At 47.2% G+C, this 22346-nt stretch overlaps 2 protein-coding genes across 2 annotated transcripts in view; one reads left to right on the top strand and one right to left on the bottom strand.

Moving 5' to 3' along the window:
- Nucleotides 1–15394, bottom strand: part of DCDC1 (doublecortin domain containing 1) — a 556169-nt gene extending 540775 nt beyond the window's left edge. The window contains exon 1 of the mRNA XM_030200682.1: nucleotides 15237–15394. The gene's annotated coding sequence lies outside the window, so the exon portion shown is untranslated. The remainder of the gene's footprint in view (nucleotides 1–15236) is intronic.
- A 91-nt stretch (nucleotides 15395–15485) lies between these two features.
- The window catches only part of DNAJC24 (DnaJ heat shock protein family (Hsp40) member C24), a 116490-nt gene continuing 109629 nt past the window's right edge, over nucleotides 15486–22346 (top strand). Inside the window, exon 1 of the mRNA XM_030200680.1 lies at nucleotides 15486–15680. The gene's annotated coding sequence lies outside the window, so the exon portion shown is untranslated. The remainder of the gene's footprint in view (nucleotides 15681–22346) is intronic.

The raw sequence follows: 22346 nt of genomic DNA, 5'->3' as shown, positions 1-22346 counted from the left end.
CCTCTCTACTTGTAGTCATTTGGAACTGATATATGATTGATTGTACTTAATGATGGATTATAGGCACAGCTTCAATCTATGGATTTAATTTTCTGTAAATTCAAGAGGGAAATGGTTAATTTTAAAAAACCTGCAAGATTTTTGTATTTTTCTGTTCATAGAGAACAGCGCTGCGTATGCCTTGTAGCGCTATAGAAATGATAAGTAGTAGTAGTAGTCAGATTTACTGTAGTTAATTATATTCCTTCAAAATGTTATTTAATTCTCAACTGTAAAGTATCAGTTGCCTGGGGTACACTGGAACAAAATGAAATAAAGTAACTTATTCAATGTCAGACACCGGCAAATTTGAATTTAAACCCAGAAATACTTAATTTCTAGCTATAATCTCCAAGCAGATCACACAGTTTGACACCGTAACAGTAGTGCACACTGCACTGAGTTGGAATATGAAGGGTCAGTCTATAAAAGTGAATAATAAATATATAATAAAGAGGTCAGAAAATGCCTATGAAATAGTTTCACTAACTTTCTTTGTATAAGCAAAATATATACACATATTTTGAAAGTGTGACTGATTAATCACACATATTAAGATCTATGATAATCCCATTTAATGCATTATTCATCCTGGGAAAAAATGGATGAATTTTCAGAATGTAAACAGCTAACAGATGAAAGTAATTGGTGTTTTCTACCTTCAGGAGCCGAAATGTATATACCTGGAACTTGGGGATGTTTCATGAATTAAGAGATCCGACTAGCTGTTGCCTTAGTCAGAATCTATAATTAGTTGCAAGAGTTGTTCATAGTTTTCTTGGTAAACAGTCCTGAGTTATTACATAGCACATCAAACAACAAGACCAAAAGACATGCTGTATAAAATGCATAGTGAGAACATCTTCATTAGACTGCTTAATTGAGTTAAATAGACCTCATCTCAACTATTTAACACATTTTAACCTTCAAATTATCACCTCTTGTTCATTCAGATTGCATGCAAGTCAAATAATTGAGTGAAATGAATGCACTTTTTACTGTGGGTTTAATTTGCAGTCAACAAACATAAAGAGTTACCCAGAAACGTTTTATTTAATGTAATCCTTGCCAGTCTAGAGTGCTCCTTAAAGAGGTTTTTGTACATTGCTTGGCAGACTGGGACACACCTTTAGAGGTAACATCGATTTTCTGCATTATTCTCAGTGGATACTGTGTTTTACACCAAGATGCACTAAAAAATCGTTAAAGCCCTTCCCTTACCGATTCCATTAGCGAATCGGTAAGGAACGGGCATGCATCAAGGAATGGGAATGCAAATGAGCTGCTCATTGTAGCTCACTTGCATTCTCTATTCCATCGTTAAACAGTCGGCCAGTCAAGCATGCGCAGAGCAGCCAAGCGTTGTGCTGGCAGCTCTGCGCATGCCAAGGACGTCCCTTCACTATATATAAAAAAACACGCGCTGTGCCTATGGATGTCCTTTATGGATGCCCTTCACTATATATTAAAAAAAAAAAAGACGAGCTGTGCCCATGGACGTCCCTCGCCCCCCCCCCCCTCGAGGTCGCCGCCGCTCCCCCTTGCATTGAAATGACAGCTTCCCGCAGCCCCGGCCTCCCCGTCATCCTCCGCACCCCCGTGGCCCCGCCCCCACTGCCCCCCCTGAGGTCGTCGTCACCGCCGCCGCTCCCCCTCCTCCCGCCCCCCTCTGTCTGCCACCGGGCCGGGCCCTCACAGCGCCTCTCACTTCTATGTGAAGGCGCTGCAGCAAGCAACAGCTGACCGCTTCCCTTCGGACTTCCCTCCTTTCCGCCTAGCCCTGCCCAGTACATCCTGTACTACTCCCCCCCTCTACTGTTAAGGTACCAGGGATGGGCCACTAGACCACCAGGTATTGGGGAGGGGTGCTTGAGCTTGCAGCCACTAGGCCACCAGAACTTTTTTTTTGGGGGGGGGGGGGAGTGAAATTGTGTTGCCGGCTTCTGTAAAGGGGATCCCCCATGTTGCTGGACTGGGGTGGGTGTAGGGGTGTTGGGGCTCAGGGGAGGGGGGCACTAGGCCACCAAGGCCTTGTATCCTCATGCACTTTACCCTATGCTCAGAAATAATAGCGTGTGTAAATCTGTATGTTATTATTTCTAATCATAGGGGCGGTAAAGCCCCATGCTGTTCCAGCTGTATTTTTAGAGCGCTGTCTGGAACAGCGTGGGGCTTTTGATCATCTGCCTATAAGCTCCTTGGAAACTGGGGCAGGTTACTTAATCCTCCATTGCCTCAGGATAAACTGTAAGCCATCTGTAGTACCTGAATGTGCCTTGAGCTGCTGCTGAAAAGGCCCGAGCTAAATCTAAATCCCCTACTACACCTTGTCAAAAGCTTATGTGCCCACAATATTTGCAGATCTGAAAAGGAGGTTTTTTTTATTAATGCAGTAATTAAGGGGCCCTTATACTAACATGCGTTAGATTTTGCTCTTAGGGGTCCGAAACTACTGCTGGCCCAATGCGGGTGTCAGCAGCAGTTCCACCCCCAGCACACGCCATTTCCGGCGCTAGCAAAAATATTTACAAAATATTTCTGCAGGGGGTTACCCAGCGGTAATTGGGCAGTGTCATGTGCTGCCCAGTGATCGCTGGATTACTGTGGGAGCCCTTACCACCACCTCAATGGGTGGCAGTAAGTGGTCCAACCCAAAATGGCTACACAGCAAGTGCGAACTTACCGCATGGCGTTTTCTTTTTTTGGCCTTTTTACTTACTCCAATAAAAGGAGCCCTGACATACGGCAAAAACATGCTGCTGCTAGAGCAGGCCCCTTATGTGCATTAATGCAGAAAACTAATGTCCAGCAAGTGCAAAAGTAACACAGGGACCACCCCTGTATTTGGATTAATGCACAGTACCTGCTCTTGGTTAACACAGAACCACTTAGCATCTCCTATTTAGGAGGCAGTAAGTGGTCCAGAGTTAAGAGTAATGGGATTTCATATACTGCCTTTCTGTGGTACAACCAAGTTGGTTTACATTTATATACAGTACACTCCATTTAAGTGCATGCTCTGTTTAACTGCATGTCGTACTTCGGTCCCGTCTTTGGCGCCATCAATTTCTATGGGGACAAACTTCGGTTTAGCGCACCACTGATAAGTGCAAGATTCGCTTATATGCATGATTTAAGACTGCTCCTCTGCAGGAAAGACTCCACATAAGTGCACTCACAGAATATGGAAGCCGATTGGCGTGTGACAACCAACGAGATTTCAAATTTACCGCCCCTTTAACTGCCACAGGCAGAATAAGCGAAAGAATGTTGTTAGACACTGGGGTCGTCGTCGCGCAACTGTTAGACTTTAACACTGAACAAATAGAAGTTCTTAAAAAATTATAAAACAAACAAAGTCAAGCATCTATTGCTAAAGAATATGGTGTCAATTCCAGTCAAATTTCACGTATCTTGAAGCAGAAAGACCAGCTTCTGGAAGACTGGCAAAACAATACAAATCCACAACGGAAACAAAAACGGGCGGGAAAAGCTGAGGAGATGGAAGATGCTCTTCTTTGGTGGTTTTCTCAGGAGCAGACAGTTTCCTGACAGTGGTCCACTGCTTATAGAGAAAGCTAATCAGCTAGCTGAAAGTCTTGGACTAAATTAATTCAAAGCTACTGTTGGATGGTTGGAAAGATGGAAGGAGAGGAACAACATAAAATTCAAGAAACAGCATGGTGAAAATTGGGTTGTTTCAGTTCTTCCTACCATCTTGAACGAGTTTGCACCTCGTGACATTTTCAATGCTGACGAAAACGGTCTCTACTGGCAAGCAATTCTTGATGGAGATTCTTGATGGAGCACTTGCATTCAAACAAGCCGAAACTACAGGAGGTAAAACTTCGAAGGACCAACTGACGATCCTCCTTTGCTGCAATATGGATGGGAGTGAGAAGTTGGAACCACTCGTCATTGAAAAGAGCAAACAGCCCTGTTGCTTCAAGAATGTTAAGTGACTTCCTGTGTCATACGAGGCTAATGCAAATTCATGGATGACTGGGGAAATTTGGAAGCAGTGGCTAAAGAAGTTAGACACTAGAATGCGGGCATAAAAGCATCAGATTTTGTTGCTTTGTGATAATTGTGCTGCACACAATGATGATGTCAGGCTGTCTAGCGTCAAGGTGGTCTTCCTGCCACCAAACACTACCTCTCTGATCCAACCTACGGATCAGGGCATAATAGCCAATTTCAAACAACATTATCGGGCTCTTGTGCTACGTTGTCTGATGAGCATTATGGATGACCAGACTGGCAAGGTGTAGTGCTATTGATTTACAGCCTGTCTCACTGACACAGACTACTCAATAATTACTGTGGGTTCTTTTGGATTCGTATTAGATAAATGAAACCTTTATTAGAGGTGCTAAATTCTACAATGATTAAGGTAGATATACAATTATTAGCTATAAACACTCATTACATCACTGGTCTCTACATCTAAGCAATGCTAAGAGTTCTTAGACCAGGAAAAGAAGCAATAATACACTATACATACAATCATCACTGGTCCTTACATCATCCAGGCTCTTATCATCAGCTGGGAGGGGGGGGGGGGGCGTTACAGCGAAAGCTAGTAGCTTTTCAGACCATGAACAAGTCCTCTGCGCAGTATGTACGTTACTCACAGATGAGTCCCCGATTTCACTGAAAGAAACTTCCCTTTTTATTAGGCTCAGAACTCATGTTCAGAGCTAGGGAAAATTACAGAATGCTTCTCTGTTTAGGTAAACAAGCTATACTGTGGGAACGTGGTCACATGTTTCCTAGTCCAGGTGGCCAGTCTGAACCTGAAAACAAGCTCCATCTTTCCCTTCACATAACAAATTAATTAGAGCTGTGTCTTACCTTCTGCATTCCAACTTGTTTTTGTATTTACAAGAAAAGTTACTTTCGGTCAATTTCAGAGTTCATTATCGATCAAAGCAGGGTTGAAAGCAATCCTTTACATCTTCCATTACACAAGGATAAATGTGTTGCTGAACTGGCTCGTAATCTATCACTGTTGGATTCCCTACAAATGCAGAAAGAAGACTGGAATCATGTTACACAGGCAACTATTGTGAACTGCTACAAGCGGGCAAGCTTTGTTAGGGATATGGAGAGGACCGAAACAGATGCAGCTGTTGCAAACGCGTCAGATGAACAGGCTATGGACATCCCAGCCTGTGCTACTGAAGAGGAGTTTCATCACTACGTAGCTGTTGATTACGATCTACAAACAGCTGATGACAGCACTGATGTCCAGATATGTGCCTACATGCAGGCAACGGCTGATGATGAAACTGATGATGAAATGAGCAGCGAGGCACATGTTGACGAAATTCAACAACCTCCTGTCACTTTTGCAAGAGCGCTGGAGAGTCTCAACACCATGCGGGTCTATCTTTAGGCCACTGGATATCAGTGCTTTGACAGTTTTTACCGTCTGGCAGATGTAGTCTATGGAACTCACAGACACAAGAGTGTACAGAGGACTATGACTGATTACTTCAAGCAAGCCTAACGTCAGTTAACGGAGACTGTATAACGTCAGTTAACGGAGACAGTATACTGTACGTATAATAAACAGTACTGTACATATGTTTATCAGATGTCAAGCTTCTTTGGGTCACAACGGTTAAGTGCATGCTCCGGTTAACTGCATGTATTCTTTTGGTCCCAGACCCTTACACTTAAGTGGATTGCACTGTATATGCAGGTACTTTCTTTGTGCCTAGCGGGCTCACAATCTTAGCTTTGTACCTGGAGCAATGGAGGGTTAAGTGACTTGCCCAGAGTCACAAGGAGCTGCAGTGGAAATTGAGCCCAGTTCCCCTGGTTCTCAGCCCACTGCACTAACTACTCTTCCATTCCCAATGTCCACTAGTCAGTGCACGGTAAGGGCAGAGCATTCACCCCGATTCTATAAAGGTCTCCTAAATTCTCTCATGTGCAACCAAAAAACCATTGGAAGGGCATGGGTGGGTCATGAGTGCTCCCAAAAGTTACACGCAGTGTTACAGAATCAGAGGGATGCACCCTGAACCTGTGTGACAGGATTTACACCTGCTTTCAGCACCTAATTTTAGTCACAGGAATTGGCACTACACGCTATTCTATAAGGGACACTCATCCCCGAGTGCCCTTTTTAGATAGTGCTGAACGCTGATTCTTCCCAGCGTCCAAATCTGGGCACCATTTACTGAACCTAGTCCTAACTGACTAATGCTTCCCAGCCCAGTCTCCGCCTACGCCATGATCCGACACAAAAAATACTTAACGCCCGGTTTACAGTGCATTAACTCAGTGGTTTCCAAACCTGGTCCTGGAGGCACCCTAGCCAGTCAGGTTTTCAGGATATCCACAATGAATATTCATGAGAGAGATTTGCTTGTACTGCCTCCACTGTATACAAAACTTTCATGAAAATCCATTGTGGATATCCTGAAAACCTGACTGGCTGAGGTGCCTCCAGGATCGGGTTTGGAACCACTGCATTAACTGGAACAATATCATAAAGAATCACGCTAGCAAGTAATGTGTGCTAAACCAGACGTTAACCCCCAGATTCTATATAGCGCAGTTTACGTTGTACACACAAATCCGTCTGTATTCTGAATTTGCACGCGCAACTTCATTAGCTAACAAGCCAAACAGCACCGATAACTGCCACTTAACAAGCAACTGATACTAATTGGCATTAATTAGAATTTACACGCAGAACTAAGTGTATTCTGTAAAGTGAATCGCATAAATTCTAAGGCAAATAGCTGAAAAGGGGATGTGGACGTGGGTGTGAAATGGGTGAATCATGGACATTTCTAAAAACTAAATGTGTTGTTATAGAATACATCTGATCCATTTCCTACTTTAGGCATGAGCACTGACACCAAGTTTTACTTGGCGTAACTGCTTACAACTAAATTTAGTCACGTGGACAGACACTAGGCATATTCTATAAACTGCGCTGAAATGTAGGCATATTCTATAAAGTACACCTAAATTTAGGCATACTTTAGAGAATACGCCTAGGTGTATTTCTTTTCATTGCCAAATGAAGGTTAAGGGCCCATAAGTGCACTGGAAAAGAGAAAAAGCAAAGTGATTAAATTGTTATGCTTTTCACACAACATATTTATTCTTGTGTTAAACAAAAGTAATTATCACAGCAACTGCCACATCACATATATTCATGTTACTGTAGCTCCAAACAGGAAGATCTATTGCTGGCTTCTTTGAAGCCTAGCTGTCTAGATCTCATACAGTTTAATCTCTGCCTTTCAGGCAGCGTCTGATTAGCTTCATAATGTATGATGAAATGTGTTAGAATAAACCGACATATTTCTTAAATTATTCTAAAAAACATGTAAAGGTTTTGCAAGGGATAAATATACACTATTTTAAATCAACTATTTCATTTGACTTCACTACTTAAATTCATCAGAATTATATCACACTGTACGTAGATTAATAAAGTATAGCTTTGTGAATGCTGACAAACTAAGCTTTCTATTCAACCTAGCCGAAGCAGAACTTCAAAAAAACCCAAAGAAATTGTTACATTTGCATATGAAAATATTAGCCTCTTTTGTTTTGCGATCCAAAGATCTTTGTTCTACCTTCCAGGATTAAAAAGTGCCTTGTGTGCTCTTGAATTGGGAGAAAGGTTTTTAAGTGTGATTTTATCCTGATGATTCAAAATGTTTATGGCAGAAATGCCCCCGAGTGTGTATAGTATTAAAACATATTGACATACAATATATAAGAACATAAAAATAGCCATACTAGGTCAGACCAATGGTCCATCTAGCCCAGTATCCTGCTTCCAAGAGTGGCCAATCCAGGTCACAAGTATCTGGCAGAAACCCAAACAGTAGTAACATCCATGCTACCAATCCCAGGACAAGCGGTGGCTTTCCCCATGTCCACCTCAATAACGGACTATGGACTTTTCCTCCAGGAACTTGCCCAAACCTTTTTTAAACCCAGATACGCTACCCACTGTTACAACATCCACTGCAGCAAGTTCCAGAGCTTAACTAAGGTGAAAAAACATTTCCTCCTATTTGTTTTAAAAGTATTTCCATGTAACTTCATTTAGTGTCCCCTGGTCTTTGTACTTTTTAAAAAAGTGAAAAATCGATTCACTTCTACCCATTCTACACCACTTAGGATTTTACAATCAATGATAGCTCTCCTCAGCCATCTTTTCTGGATTCATTTTAAAATTTCTTTGGTTTTAAAGGTCATTAACAGACAGGCCCCATATTGTCTGACCATCTACTTTTATGTGAACCAATTAGATCACTAAGGTCCTCTCAGAATGGATTACTGACTGCGCCCTCTTTTCCATGACTAGACCCACTGAGACACAGAAAATGGCATTTTCATGTATTGGCCCTTACCCAGTACTCACATGTAAGGTATGCGACCATCCTTGAGGGGAACAGAATTTTCATGTCCTGCCCCCTGCATTCAGACAAAGGGCCTATGAAAAGGTAGTGTTCTTCCCCAGATGGTTTGAAGGAGTAGCCAGGTGGGGGCAGGGACTACTGTACATAAGTTGGCTGGGTGGTCATTAAAATCAGCCAGGCGGTGTCCCATTCCAAAGGTCTTGGGGAGAACACTGAGAAAGCAGTACTGTGAAAATTAGTCCCAGAACTCCAGTACACCTCTTATGGAGAAAGCAGACAAGGCTGGACTGTTATAAATCCCCAAACAGAAAGTAAAGCACTAACAGAATATATCATCTTGGTCAAAACACACAGGACAAAGACAAACCTGTACTAAATACAGAATAAAGTACCACAATTTGAAACAGAAATGTGCACAGAAAACTGAACTGGAAACCCAAATAAGTCAGACTCTATGCTATGCAAATCAAGAGAAATAGAAACAAAAATGCCTTTCCTTCTATACTAGTGATTCCAAAACTGGGTTCCGTAAACTCTCTTCAGCGGTTTCCCGTCAGTACAAGTTCTAACTAGTTGGGGCAGGAGTGATCCTCAGTTGATCCTGTCCATGCCAGCTCTGTTGACAAAATGGCTGCCAGGACCTCCTGCAGCAGTCTTGTGAGAACCCAGCAGCCATTTTGTCAGCAGAGCAGACATGGTTAGGAGCGACTGAGGATTGCTCCTGCCCCATCTAGACCTCCAAGAATACAGTAGGCACAGAGGGATGGTGGGGGACCTACACAGAGGGGAGCTCCTTGTGTTGGTGGGGAGTATGAGGAGGGGGTAGGCCGCTGGGGGGGGGGGGGTGCCGCGCGCTTGTCGGCTCTTCGTTGCCATACTCCCTCTGCCCCGGAACACGAAGTAACCTGTTCCAGGGCAGAGGGAGCATGAAAACGAAGAGCCAACAGGCACGCGGCACCCCCCCCAGCGGCGTGCACCCGGGGCAGACCGCCCCCCACCCTTGGTACGCCACTGAATCTCTGTTCTATACCATGCAAAATACAAAGATATCAAAGATGATACACATTCTCACAACTAACAGAATTAGCCCTCTGTTTGCCTTTGAGCCTTCTCAGGTCTTCCCAAGCAACATCTCTAATGCCCACCAGCAAGCCTTCTCAAGAGTAGCCTTTCTGAACTTCAGAAAGCAGATAAAAGCCTGGCTGTTCTCCCAAGCCATAGTTTAGAGGTTAACTTTATAACAAGGCACCAGCTTGGAGAAGAGACGGCTGAGGGGAGACATGATAGAGGTATATAAAATAATGAGTGGAGTGGAACAGGTGGATGTGAAGTGTCTGCTCACGCTTTCCAAAAATAGTAGGACTAGGGGGCATGCGATGAAACTACAGTGTAGTACATTTAAAACAAATAGGAGAAAATTTTTCTTCACCCGTGTAATTAAACTCTGGAATTTGTTGCCGGAGAACGTGGTGAAGGCGGTTAGCTTGGCAGAGTTTAAAAAGGGTTTGGACAGTTTCCTAAAGGCCAAGTCCATAGACCGCTACTACATGGACTTGGGAAAAATCCACAATTTCGGGAATAACGTATAGAATGTTTGTACGTTTGGGAAGCTGCCAGGTGCCCTTGACCTGGATTGGCCGCTGTCGGGGGACAGGATGTTGGGCTTGATGGGCCTTTGGTCTTTTCCCAGTATGGCATTACTAATGTACTTATGTGACTTCATGAAATGTTAACACAAGATTTATTTATTTATTTGTTGCATTTGTATCCCACATTTTCCCACCTCTTTGCAGGCTCAACGTGGCTTACAATACATCATGAATGATGGAGATATATGGTATATAAGAAAATATACATTTTGTATTACAGAGGATCTTGGGTAACATGATAGTGATAGTACCTGATAGTAGTTTAACAAGCAAATATTGTGAGACAGTACATGGTATATGTATAGGAATTTATGTTTGTTGATCTTTGCGGTATGCCTTGTTAAAGAGGAGTGACAGAGGGTTAAGAAAATCTGCCTCTGATCGATGGAGTAACAATTTTGGGGGGATTTGGAATGACACAGTGATTATGAAGCTAATCAGACGCTGCCTGAAAGACAGAGATTAAACTGTATGAGATCTAGACAGCTAGGTCTACATGTCACTCTGTTCGATTCCCTCAAGTATCTCGGGGTCCTTACTGACTACCAGTTTTCTTTGAACTACAGATCGCTGTACTGTCAACTATTGTTTTGGGCTCTATGTCATTTTCAGATACCGTAGTTTGTTCTCATTTTGACAAGAGTGATCACGTCTCCATTCTTTATCCTCTCATCATATCAGATCTTGCCTACTGTAACAGAGTTTATGCAGGGGTTCCCCAAGCTTTACTCAAACAACTCCAAACTGCAAAACACCATTATTTGGGTTCCTTGCCTTGTGTGCAAGTTTCATCACATTATTCCTTTCCTTTTTCAATAAAATTGGTTACTAGTCCAACATAGAACATAGGCAAAGGTAAAGTCTAAAGGGTCATAGATTTTATATACTGCCTTTCTGTGGTACAACCAAAGTGGTATATATATATATATATATATATATGAAGGTACTTTCACTGTCCTTAGTGAGCTCAAAATCTAAGTTTTGTACCTGGGGCAATGAAGGGTTAAGTGACTTGCCCAGGATAACAAGGAGCTGCAGTGGGATTCATACCTTGTTCCCCAGGTTTTTAGCCCACTGCAGAATGCTTGACTTATAAGGCCTTATACACAGACAACCCACTCTACCTCGTATCACCCCTTATACCCTCTCCCTCTTTTGAAGGCAACTGTATAACAGGGTGTCACCATTTAGGTGCCAAAATGAAGCAGGTAGTACGCTGGTCCAATAACAGCATCTACACACACAATTGCCATTACAGAATAGTAGCAGAACTGGGCATCACCATGCCTACATTTAGGCGATAACATTTACGCCAGGTCTACTGCTGATATATTAGTGCTGAAATACAACATTTACAGTGTTCTGTATGTTAAGCATGCAAATGTCGGCCCCCACTTATGCCCTGCCCATGCGTGTCCCCTGTGAATGCCTCTTCATTCTAAATCTTGCATGCACAGATTCATGCTTAGCACATGCAGTTACAGAATACTTACAATTATGTTGGCTGTTAATTGCAAATAAAGTGAGAAGTGATTAATTGGTGCTAATTGCCATTAATGTGCAGTTATAGGCATGGGAGTGATGAGATAAGTTTGCTAGGGGTGGCCTCTGTCACCTGTGGGGAGCGTAAGAATCAGACATGGATGTGTATTGGCTGATATGGAGACCTTATGGAGTGTGGGTCATGGGTGTAGATTCTGAGGACATCTTGAGAGAGGGAAGAAGGTGACATAAGGGGGGGGGGGATGGGTATGGGGGTTAGGAATCCTAGTACTACTTACCTAGGAGCCAGCTGCCCATGATCTCCCCTTGCTCAAACCTGCACTAGATTCCTGAATGCTACAGTATGTATGGATCATGGGATACCAAGCACACATGTCCACAGTCTCCCCCTGGGCATTACACACGACCTGCATATTCATGGAGTGATTTGATTTTCTATTCCTCTAGGTGTCTTTGTGTACCGGAGGGGGGGGGGGGCCAGTTCCGACTGCAACGTATGTGCAGTCAATTAAGCCTATGACTGTGGAGGAGAGGTCTGTGTTGTAGAACTGCGTCATGTTGTTCTTGAGGGCCTGGGCGGTAGTGGAAAGGTGTGAGGTCTGCGTGAGGAAGGCATTAAGGAACTGAACAAGACAGATGGAGCTGGCGGACTGGTTGAGGCCTGCATTGACTGCTAGCACTGACTGAAAAGTGCTGGTGGCAAGAAAGGCAGTGAACCTAAATTGGACTTGCACTGGATTATTCCTGTCAAGTTTTCAAAGCAGAACCTGGGTTCGTGAGCCCTTGGGCCACTGCCGAGGTGCGGCAATGGCAGGCAAAACTACCCCACACCAGAGACAAGGCAGAACTCTGACAGAAACAGCTAGACTTCACCTGCGCTTGACCACCCTTCCCCAGGAGATGAGCCCCTGGGTGCAGGTGGCCGGCAGGACTTACCGGACAGGGCAGGAACTGGAAACCAACTAGGCTGAACAGGGTTAGGACTAAGGGTCAGAGGGGAAAGGAATATACATGGGCAGCAAGGCAGGAAACTGGCCTAGGACTCACAGGCAGACAATACTACACTAGACAGGAAACGGACAGGCTTAAGGGTCAGGACTGAAAGCTGCAGGGCAGCCACTAAAACAGGGTACAAATACTGAACGCTGCAGAGCAGCAACAAAAACAGGGAACAAGTACTGACAGACAAAAGACAAGACTGAAAGCTGCCAGGGCAGCCACTAAAACAGGGAACAAATACTGACAGACAAGAGACAAGACTGAAAGCTGCCAGGCAGCCACTAAACAAGAAACACAGACAACCATGAACTAGACAGAGAAATACAAACAAGAAACAAGACTGGGAACAAGCAGTACAGTACAAGATAAACTACACAAAGACTATACTAGAAACAGACAAGAATCTCAGACAATAAACTGGACTAGGCAGAAGTGCAAAGCGCACACCAGCATACCAGGGACCTTAGGCGATGCAAAGGCAAACACAGAAGTTTCTAGGTGATTAATAAAGCCCATCAGCACCTGAGGCTCAGCTGCAGCAATCTCAAGGCAACTATGGGTGCTGTTCAGGCACAAACAAGAAAGACTAGTCTGGCAGCCTGGAAGATTCGGACCGGACTGAGCTGAAGCCTGGAATGGGTAGGGACAGCAAGACAGTCTATGGCAGCCACCGCTTCTGGTCACCAGAGGGCGAGGGGAGCACAAACCAAGAAGCAGGCAGAAAGCATACTGAAGCATAGAAAGGCTCAACATACACAGGTGCAGCACAGTGGAGCAATCAGAGCCATGCTGGAAGCAGCCAGCACACAGAGGCAGAGCTAACTCAGGCAACACACACAGGTGCAGTATAGTGGAGTAATTAGAGCCAGCTGGAAGCAGCCAGCACACAGAGACAGAACTAACTCAGAAAGGACAGACAGAAGTCAGCTCAGAAGCTGACCCCCCAGAAATAAGGTAAGCCTGAGAGGGGTCACGACCCCAGACGTGACAATTCCTGTGTGTCCTGGCCTGGAGGAGGGGATGTAGCTGCTGATAGAGGTGCTGCATAGTAGCCCTATCAAATCAGTAACTAGTAAGGCATTCCTGGTCAGTGAGGTCCAGGAAGTGAGTCCTGGGCCTAAAAGCTCTCACATAGAGATATCTCCTCTAGGGCCTCCACTCCAAACTCTTATCCACATCCAGCAGTCAGCTATAATAGCATTCAGCACATCCACAACTGACGTGCAAGTGTCCCACCAGCACAAGTGCAACCCACTAACCCCAGTAACAACACTGTGCATATTTCCACCTACTGTACCTACTGAGATCCAGCACCAGCCCACAGTACAAAACACTCACTCTTTCAGCAACAGTTCAGTGACAAACTGGGACTGGATAAAAACAGAGCAGCAATAAGAGACAGAAAACAAGCAGGTAGGGAGGTAGAATGGGACGTGTGGGGGTTTGGAGACAGTGAGGATTTGGTGGGAGAAGAGAACCAGATACAGAACAAGTGATGGGTGTAGCTGGGGAGCTAGCAGGTGTGAGCAAAGACTTGAGGAGGTGAGACACAGAGGCGGCAAGACAGGAAATATGATGGTTGAAAAGGTTCAGACTGGGGCAAACAAAGGTAACAAAACACTTAGCAACTCTCCATTATTTCTCACAAATGTCCAATTCCAGCTCTTCACTCTCCAACTCAGCAAATTCACAAATTGTTCAAAAACACAGGTTTGACATTGACCTAAAGCTTTTAAAACAGGTCTAAATTATGTTTTTCTTTCCTACCCTTGGAAGTAATTTTGCTATCCATTATGGCAAACTGCTGTCCATCTCACATCCACAAAATGCCCCTTCTGAAGATGTTTCGTTTTCCATGAATATCAAATTTAAAGATTTTTTTTTGTTTGGTTGTTTTTTGTTTTTTTTTTGGAAGGTTTGATTATATAGTTTAAATGTTTTCATGTGAGAAATACGTTCAACTGCCACTTATATGGCCTTATGGATTTTTTTGTTTGTTTCTATATGTCTACATTTGAATCTCAATACCTAAATCATTGTATGCTGAGTAAAATTCTGCATATATAAGTTATATTAAGTGTTTTGTGTTTCATTCTTGAAAACCAATAAAGATATTTAAACCTGAAACTTCTGTCTGCAAATGTATTTTATTTATTTCAGTGCAATTGATATACTGCCCTTCAAATAAATTATCAAGCCAGTGTACGATATAATTAAAAATCAGATATAGGATACATAAATCAAGATCGATACAAATAATCGGACAAACAAAACAAAGTTAGATAGATACGGGGGAGGGGGTGACAGAACAACAACTGAAACCAATAGGACTTATATTACTGAACACACAAGGAAATGTTCCACTTTTAAGTAACAACTAAATAGCTATGCATATGATCGAAATCCATTCCTAGGTCTTAAGCGAGTCCTACAACAACCAGGCGCACTTTCAACTTCTTTATAACATAATTCTCCTCCTGGTACTATGTCACAAGGGAGACTGACAAATATCGAGTAGGGCTGGAAAGAATTGCATGACGGAGGGACTGTGAGGGGAGGAAGCAGATTTATCAATGATGTTTATTTAAAGAGAACCATTTTAAGACACCGGCTTCTTAAAGTTATGACAAAGACCTACTTATACCTGCTGTGTGCAAGAGACCACCTAAAATCCAAAGCCTTATCTGCTCTCCGGTTCTGTTTCTATAGCCACGGGTTCTGGTTTGACTTTTCTTTGCCACGTGACTGCGGCCCGTTCGTAGATCCAACAAGAGATACAGCTCCAAGCACGATTTTCACACCGCACAGAACTGACTTTGTGGCTCCCTCGTTACCATGGAGACAGACAGCGTCCCTTCGGCCGCTCTCACTTCCGCTATGTGCTGCTCGCCTTCACTTCCGGGTGGCAACTCGACCGGCGCCTTGAACCTTCCGGTCCAAGTACCAACGCTTTCTCTAAGGATGGTTGCCTCTCGCCTCCCTGGTCCCCGCTAGTAATAGTTTTAGCTCGTAAGACGAGAGTGAGACTAAGTACGGGAAAGCGCGAGGTTCAAGTTTCACTTGCGGAGCTGCGGCGCGACACAAGCAGGTGAGACTGAGGACGTCTAGTAGCGCTTTAGAAATGATAAGTAGTAGTAGTGAGGAGGGACAGGATGGGGAGAAGGGTGACTTCGCCAGGAAGGTAAGAGATGTAGTAAGGAGAGAGGCGTAGGGACTGTGAAAGAAGGAAGCAGAGCTGGGATGGGGTGGAAAAAGAGGGTGGAGGGAAGGAAGCAGAGTGGGGGAAGATAAAGGGAGGGAGGGAGAGAAAGAAGGAAGCAGATTAGGGTGAGGAAGGAAGCAAGCAGAGGTGAGGTGGTGAGGAAGGGGGAGAAGAGGGGAGCAGGAAGGAAGCAGATGAAGGGGGTAAGGGAGAGGAGGGAAGGAAGCAAGCAGAGCAAGGAGGTTAAATAAGACAGGAGATGGCATGATGTCAAAACGTTGAAGCGGTCTCTCTGCACAGTCACCATATTAGTGTACAACAAACTAACTAACTATCAGTATACTGAGAAACAGAACTGTAACCCAAGTTTAAATTATTTTTTTTCCCTCGGGGGGGGGGGGGGGGGTGAGGAGATTCCCATTGGGGGGCCACATGAGCCTCAGTCCCTCTGGAATGGCAGATTTGTTTTTGGAGCCACGGGAGGCTTGGTTTTTGTAAGGGTTAGCTTTAAGAAAAAACGTTAGGCTAAGTTCTGTTTTATTGGGTGTTATTTAAGGTGCTTTAAATCACCATAAAACTGATTTTTAAAGTTAAATGAAGAAGAAACTTAAATGAAGAAGTTGATGCACATTTCCATATCATCAAGCTGATCAATCCATAGACTGGTGGGTTGTGTCTATCTACCAGCAGGTGGAGATAGAGAGCAAACTTTTGCCTCCCTATATGTGGTCATGTGCTGCCGGCAGTGTTGCCAGGTGGGCGGTTTTACCGCCCAATTGGGGCGACCCGCCGCGGGAAATTTTTGCCCGCGGCGGGTTGCGGTTTTTTGGGCTGGTTTTTGTGCTTCGGGCGGTTTTTTTAGGTGGCTTTTTCGGCCGCGGTGGGCGGGGTTAGTGACGTTTTTGGGCGGGGTTAGTGGCGTGGGAGGCGGGGTTAGTGGCGTGGGAGGCGGGGTTAGTGGCGTGGGAGGCGGGGTTAGTGAGGGGGAAGGCGGGGCCGATGACGGCGGGGGCGGGGGTGATGATGCGGGGGCGGGGGTGTCAGGGGCGGGGTTTGAGTTTGGGCGGGTTTTGGGCTGGATTTTGGGCTCCTTTAGGCTGGAAAAATATTTTCCACCTGGCAACCCTGGCTGCCGGAAACTCCTCAGTATGTTCTCTATCTCAGCAGGTGGTGGTCACACACAGCAGCAGCTCTGGCTAGGCCTCCAAGCCTAATTTTTAGGTTTTGTTGAGTGCCTGGGGTTGAGGGCTCTTTTGAGCAAGTGCAAACCTGGTGGTGCCAGGTCCCTCCTTTTCTCCCCCCTCCCGCTGGCTCCGTTAAAAAAAAAAAAAAAAAATTTTGAACGTCCTTAAAGGCGTTTATTTCGACGTTTATTTAAGCGTCTATTGCAGCTACTCACTGGGACACCAGGTCGTTACAACTCGGAGCGGACAGCAGGTAATTTTTACCTTTTTATAGCGGGCAGGGGGTTCCCCGATTCTTCTCCTCGTGGCATATGGCGTCGGAGGGCGAGGGCGCAAAGGGTCGCTCCCCGGGTCGCTTGAGCGCTTCTAGAGGGGATGCGGGGGTCTTAAAGCCTGATTCGCCCTTGTTGGGTGACAGTTTCGTGACCGATGAATGTCCCGGTCCTTCCTCCAGCGTGGCGGTTTTTCCCGCCATAAACGCCCATCCCCCGCTCCTCGCCTCCGCCATCTTGGCCGGCCACGCGGCTCGGACGGCTTCTTCTTGGGCCGCCCTTGAGGTTGGAGACATTAATGCCATGAACGCCCTTAATTTGGGCGACGGCACAGAAGCGGCTAAAGTTAAGAGCCGTTCTTCCCGCGCGGCTCCTTCGTGGAGTTTCGCGCCGGACGCCATTTTGGATGCGCAGCATGTCTCTCCCCCGCTATTGCGAGCGCCGGTTGAGGGTGCGTCTAGGGCTGTTGCCCAGGCTGCGGAAGTGCACAGTCTGGGGGGTTTCTCCCCCGAGTTTGTTTTGCTGCTGCATCAGGCCTTCCTCATGCACAACGCTGCCCCTGCTCCCTCGTCTGGTAAAGAGGTTGAGGTTCCCAGAGGTAAACGCCCTCGGGTTGATTCCCAGGCCTTGGAGGAATTTGTCTCCTCCGATGTAGATGAGGGCAGCGTGTCTGAGGTCTCCCAACGGTCCTTTGCGGATTCCTTGGAGGAGACGGATCCCCGCTCGGATGGAGCGGATGACCCCTCTGCAGCGCGGCTTTTTAGCCCAGAGGATTTGCCCAACCTGTTGTTACAGGCCATGGACACTTTGAAGATTTCCTCTCCGGAGGACGTCTCTCCCTCAGCCCCTGTTGGCTCTGCCATTATGCTGGGGACGAAGCGCCCGCCTAGAACCTTCCACGTGCATGATGCCATGCACACCTTAATTTCGGCTCAATGGGATGTCCCAGAAGCGAGCCTTAAAGTGGCTAGGGCTATGTCCCGCCTCTATCCTTTGGCTGTGAGTGAACGTGAGGCCTATCTGTGGCCTACCGTGGATTCTTTAATCACTGCGGTGACTAAGAAAACGGCGTTGCCGGTGGAAGGTGGCACGGCCCTAAAGGACGCCCAAGACAGAAGATTGGAGGCGGCCTTAAGGTCGTCCTTTGAGGCGGCTGCTTTAAGTTTGCAGGCCTCAGTTTGCGGCTCCTATGTGGCCAGGGCGTGCCTGACTATGGTACAGCGGGCTTCCCCCTCGGATCATTCCTTGAGGGCTGATTGGCCGGCCCTGGAATCGGGCTTAGCCTATTTGGCAGACTTCCTGTATGATGTCTTGAGGGCCTCAGCGAAAGGCATGGCTCAGACAATCTCTGCGCGGCGGTGGCTTTGGCTGAAACATTGGTCTGCTGACCACGCCTCTAAATCCCGCCTGGCTAGGTTGCCTTTTAAAGGCAAGCTGCTCTTTGGGGTCGAGCTGGACAAAATCGTGACCGATCTCGGCACGTCTAAGGGCAAGAAATTACCAGAGGTCAGGGCTCGGGCTAGTACTCGTCCCGGTACCTCCAGAGGACGGTTGCAGGAAGCCCGTCGGTACCGCCCGGGCAAGTCGGGTTCCTCTGCCCCCTCTTCCTTCAAGAGGAATTTCTCCCCCAAGCAGCATTCCTTTCACAGAGACCGCCGTCCCGGAGGTGCTCCCTCCGGTCCTCCCCCAGGGTCTCGTACCCAATGACGGGGTCTTGGTCCACGCCCCAGTGCAGATTGGAGGACGGCTGTCCTCGTTTCTGGGCGAGTGGACCACAATAACTTCAGACGCGTGGGTGCTGGAAGTCATCAGAGACGGCTACAAAATAGAGTTCTGCCGACCCTTAAAAGACGGGTTTGTACTCTCTCCCTGCAAGTCTCCGGTCAAAGCTGTGGCAGTGCAGCAGACCTTGGACAATCTGATCCGCCTGGGCGCGGTCGTTCCGGTGCCAGAAAGTCAGCTTGGCAAGGGACGTTACTCCATTTACTTTGTGGTACCAAAGAAAGGAGGTTCTGTCCGGCCTATCCTCGACCTCAAAGGGGTCAATCGGGCCTTGAAAGTGCGGCACTTTCGCATGGAGACTCTCCGCTCTGTTATAGCGGCAGTGAAGGCAGGAGAGTTCCTGGCATCCTTGGACATCAAGGAAGCGTACCTGCATATTCCCATCTGGCCTCCTCATCAACGCTTTCTGCGTTTTGCAGTCCTGGGACGACACTTCCAGTTCAGAGCCCTCCCTTTCGGGTTGGCTACTGCTCCGCGGACCTTTTCCAAAGTAATGGTGGTCATCGCGGCCTTCCTACGAAAGGAAGGGGTACAAGTCCATCCTTATCTGGACGACTGGTTGATCCGAGCCCCCTCTTATGCAGAGTGCGGCAAAGCTGTGGACCGGGTAGTTGCTCTTTTGAGCTCCCTGGGATGGATCATCAACTGGGAGAAGAGCCAGCTGCGCCCGACTCAGTCCCTGGAGTACCTGGGAGTTCGATTCGACACCCAAGTGGGCAGAGTGTTCCTGCCAGACAATCGGATTGTCAAACTTCAGGCTCAGGTGGACCAGTTCCTAGTAGCCTCTCCCCTTCGGGCTTGGGACTATGTGCAGCTGTTGGGCTCTATGACGGCCACGATGGAAGTTGTGCCCTGGGCCAGGGCTCATATGAGACCACTTCAACACTCTTTGCTGCAGCGCTGGACTCCGATGTCGGAGGATTATGCTGTGCGCCTTCCCTTGGACCCAGCAGTGCGCAAGGCGCTGAGCTGGTGGATGCAGACAGACAAGTTGTCTGCGGGAATGCCTCTGGTGACCCCAGAGTGGATTGTCGTCACGACGGACGCCTCGTTGTCGGGCTGGGGAGCCCACTGCTTGGGAAGGACAGCGCAGGGGCTCTGGTCTCCTGCAGAGGCAAAGTGGTCTATCAACCTCCTGGAACTCAGAGCCATTCGGTTGGCGCTTTTGGAGTTCATCCCGGTACTGGTGTTGAAGCCTGTACGGGTCCTGTCGGACAATGCCACGGCTGTGGCCTATGTCAACCGCCAGGGAGGTACCAAGAGCGCCCCTCTAGCCAAGGAGGCTATGAATCTTTGCCAGTGGGCGGAAGCGAACCTGGAGCAGCTTTCAGCGGCCCACATTGCCGGAGTCATGAATGTCAAGGCGGACTTTCTCAGTCGCCATACCTTGGAGCCCGGAGAGTGGCAGCTATCTGCTCAGGCGTTCTTGGACATCACGAAGCGCTGGGGCCAGCCGAGCCTAGATCTGATGGCGTCATCGGCCAATTGCCAAGTGCCGCGCTTTTTCAGCAGAGGACGGGACCCTCGATCCCTGGGAGTAGATGCTCTTCTCCAACAGTGGCCGACACAAGAGCTTCTCTATGTGTTCCCGCCCTGGCCCATGTTGGGCAGGGTGCTAGACCGGGTGGCAAAGCATCCCGGCAGGGTAATCCTGGTGGATCCGGATTGGCCCAGGCGTCCCTGGTATGCGGACTTGATCAGGCTCTCAGTCGACGATCCTCTGCGGCTGCCAGTGGAGCAGGGCCTGTTACATCAGGGTCCCGTGGTGATGGAGGATCCCTCCCCCTTTGGTCTTACGGCCTGGCTATTGAGCGGCAGCGTCTGAGGAAGAAGGGCTTCTCAGACAAGGTCATCGCCACTATGCTGAGAGCGAGGAAGCGCTCTACTTCTACTGCTTACACCAGGGTTTGGCGTATCTTTGCAGCGTGGTGTGAAGCAGGCTCACTTTCTCCCTTCACTGCTCCAATTTCTTCAGTGTTGGCGTCCCTGCAAGAAGGTCTGGAGAAAGGCCTGTCGCTCAGTTCCCTTAAAGTCCAGGTAGCGGCTCTGGCTTGCTTCAGGGGCCGCCTGAAGGGTGCTTCCCTGGCTTCGCAGCCAGATGTGGTGCGCTTTCTCAAGGGAGTTAATCACCTGCGCCCTCCTCTGCACTCAGTGGTGCCTGCGTGGAATCTCAACCTGGTACTAAGAGCATTGCAGAAGCCGCCTTTTGAACCCTTGTCGAGGGCATCTCTGAAAGACCTGACGTTGAAAGCAGTCTTTTTGGTGGCTATCACTTCAGCCAGAAGAGTTTCCGAGCTCCAGGCGCTCTCATGTCGAGAGCCTTTTCTGCAGTTCACTGAGGCAGGAGTGACTATTCGCACAGTGCCTTCCTTCCTGCCCAAGATTGTTTCTCGCTTCCATGTGAATCAGCAGCTCTGTCTCCCTTCCTTTCGTAGGGAGGACTACCCAGAGGAGTACTCTGCTCTTAAATATCTGGATGTGAGACGAGTCATCATCAGATACTTGGAAGTGACCAATGATTTCCGGAAATCGGATCATCTGTTTGTCCTGTTTGCAGGTCCTCGTAAGGGTCTGCAGGCTGCTAAGCCTACAGTGGCAAGATGGGTCAAGGAAGCCATTGCAGCGGCTTATGTGGCCGCGGGGAAGGTGCCGCCTATCCAGCTGAAGGCTCACTCCACGAGAGCTCAGGCGGCCTCGATGGCAGAGGCCGGATCCGTCTCCTTGGAAGAGATATGCAAGGCGGCAACTTGGGCTTCGGCTCATACATTCTCCAAGCATTACCGTTTGACTGTGGCTGCACGGGCGGAGGCCCGGTTTGGAGCTTCAGTGTTGAGGTCAGGGATTTCAATGTCCCGCCCTGGGTGAGTACTGCTTCGGTACATCCCACCAGTCTATGGATTGATCAGCTTGATGATATGGAAGGTAAAATTATGTATAATCATACCTGATAATTTTCTTTCCATTAATCATAGCTGATCAATCCATAGCCCCTCCCAGATATCTGTACTGTTTTTATTCTGGTTGCATTTCAGGTTCAAGTTTAGTCTTCAGTTACTTCAGAAAGACTTCGTGTTCAAGTTTTTTCACTTGGATTCTTCAAGAGTTAAGACGAGTTTGTGTTACAGTGAGCTGCTGCATTCCTCTCCCCTCCGTTTTACGGGGCTGGATTGAGACTTAAAATTCTGCCGGCACTCCCTCCCGCTTCGTGCGGCTGTAGGACAGCTTTGTACCCCTCCCGCTTCGGCGGTGTTAGGGTCAGTCAGCTCCTCCCGCGGTTGCGGTTGCAGGATAAGCCAGATCCCCCCGCATCGGCG

The sequence above is a fragment of the Microcaecilia unicolor genome, chromosome 4, assembly GCF_901765095.1.
Source record: "Microcaecilia unicolor chromosome 4, aMicUni1.1, whole genome shotgun sequence".
Classification (NCBI taxonomy): domain Eukaryota; kingdom Metazoa; phylum Chordata; class Amphibia; order Gymnophiona; family Siphonopidae; genus Microcaecilia; species Microcaecilia unicolor.
The sequence above is the reverse complement of the archived record's forward strand: the minus strand, read 5'-3'. Positions and strand labels throughout refer to the sequence as shown.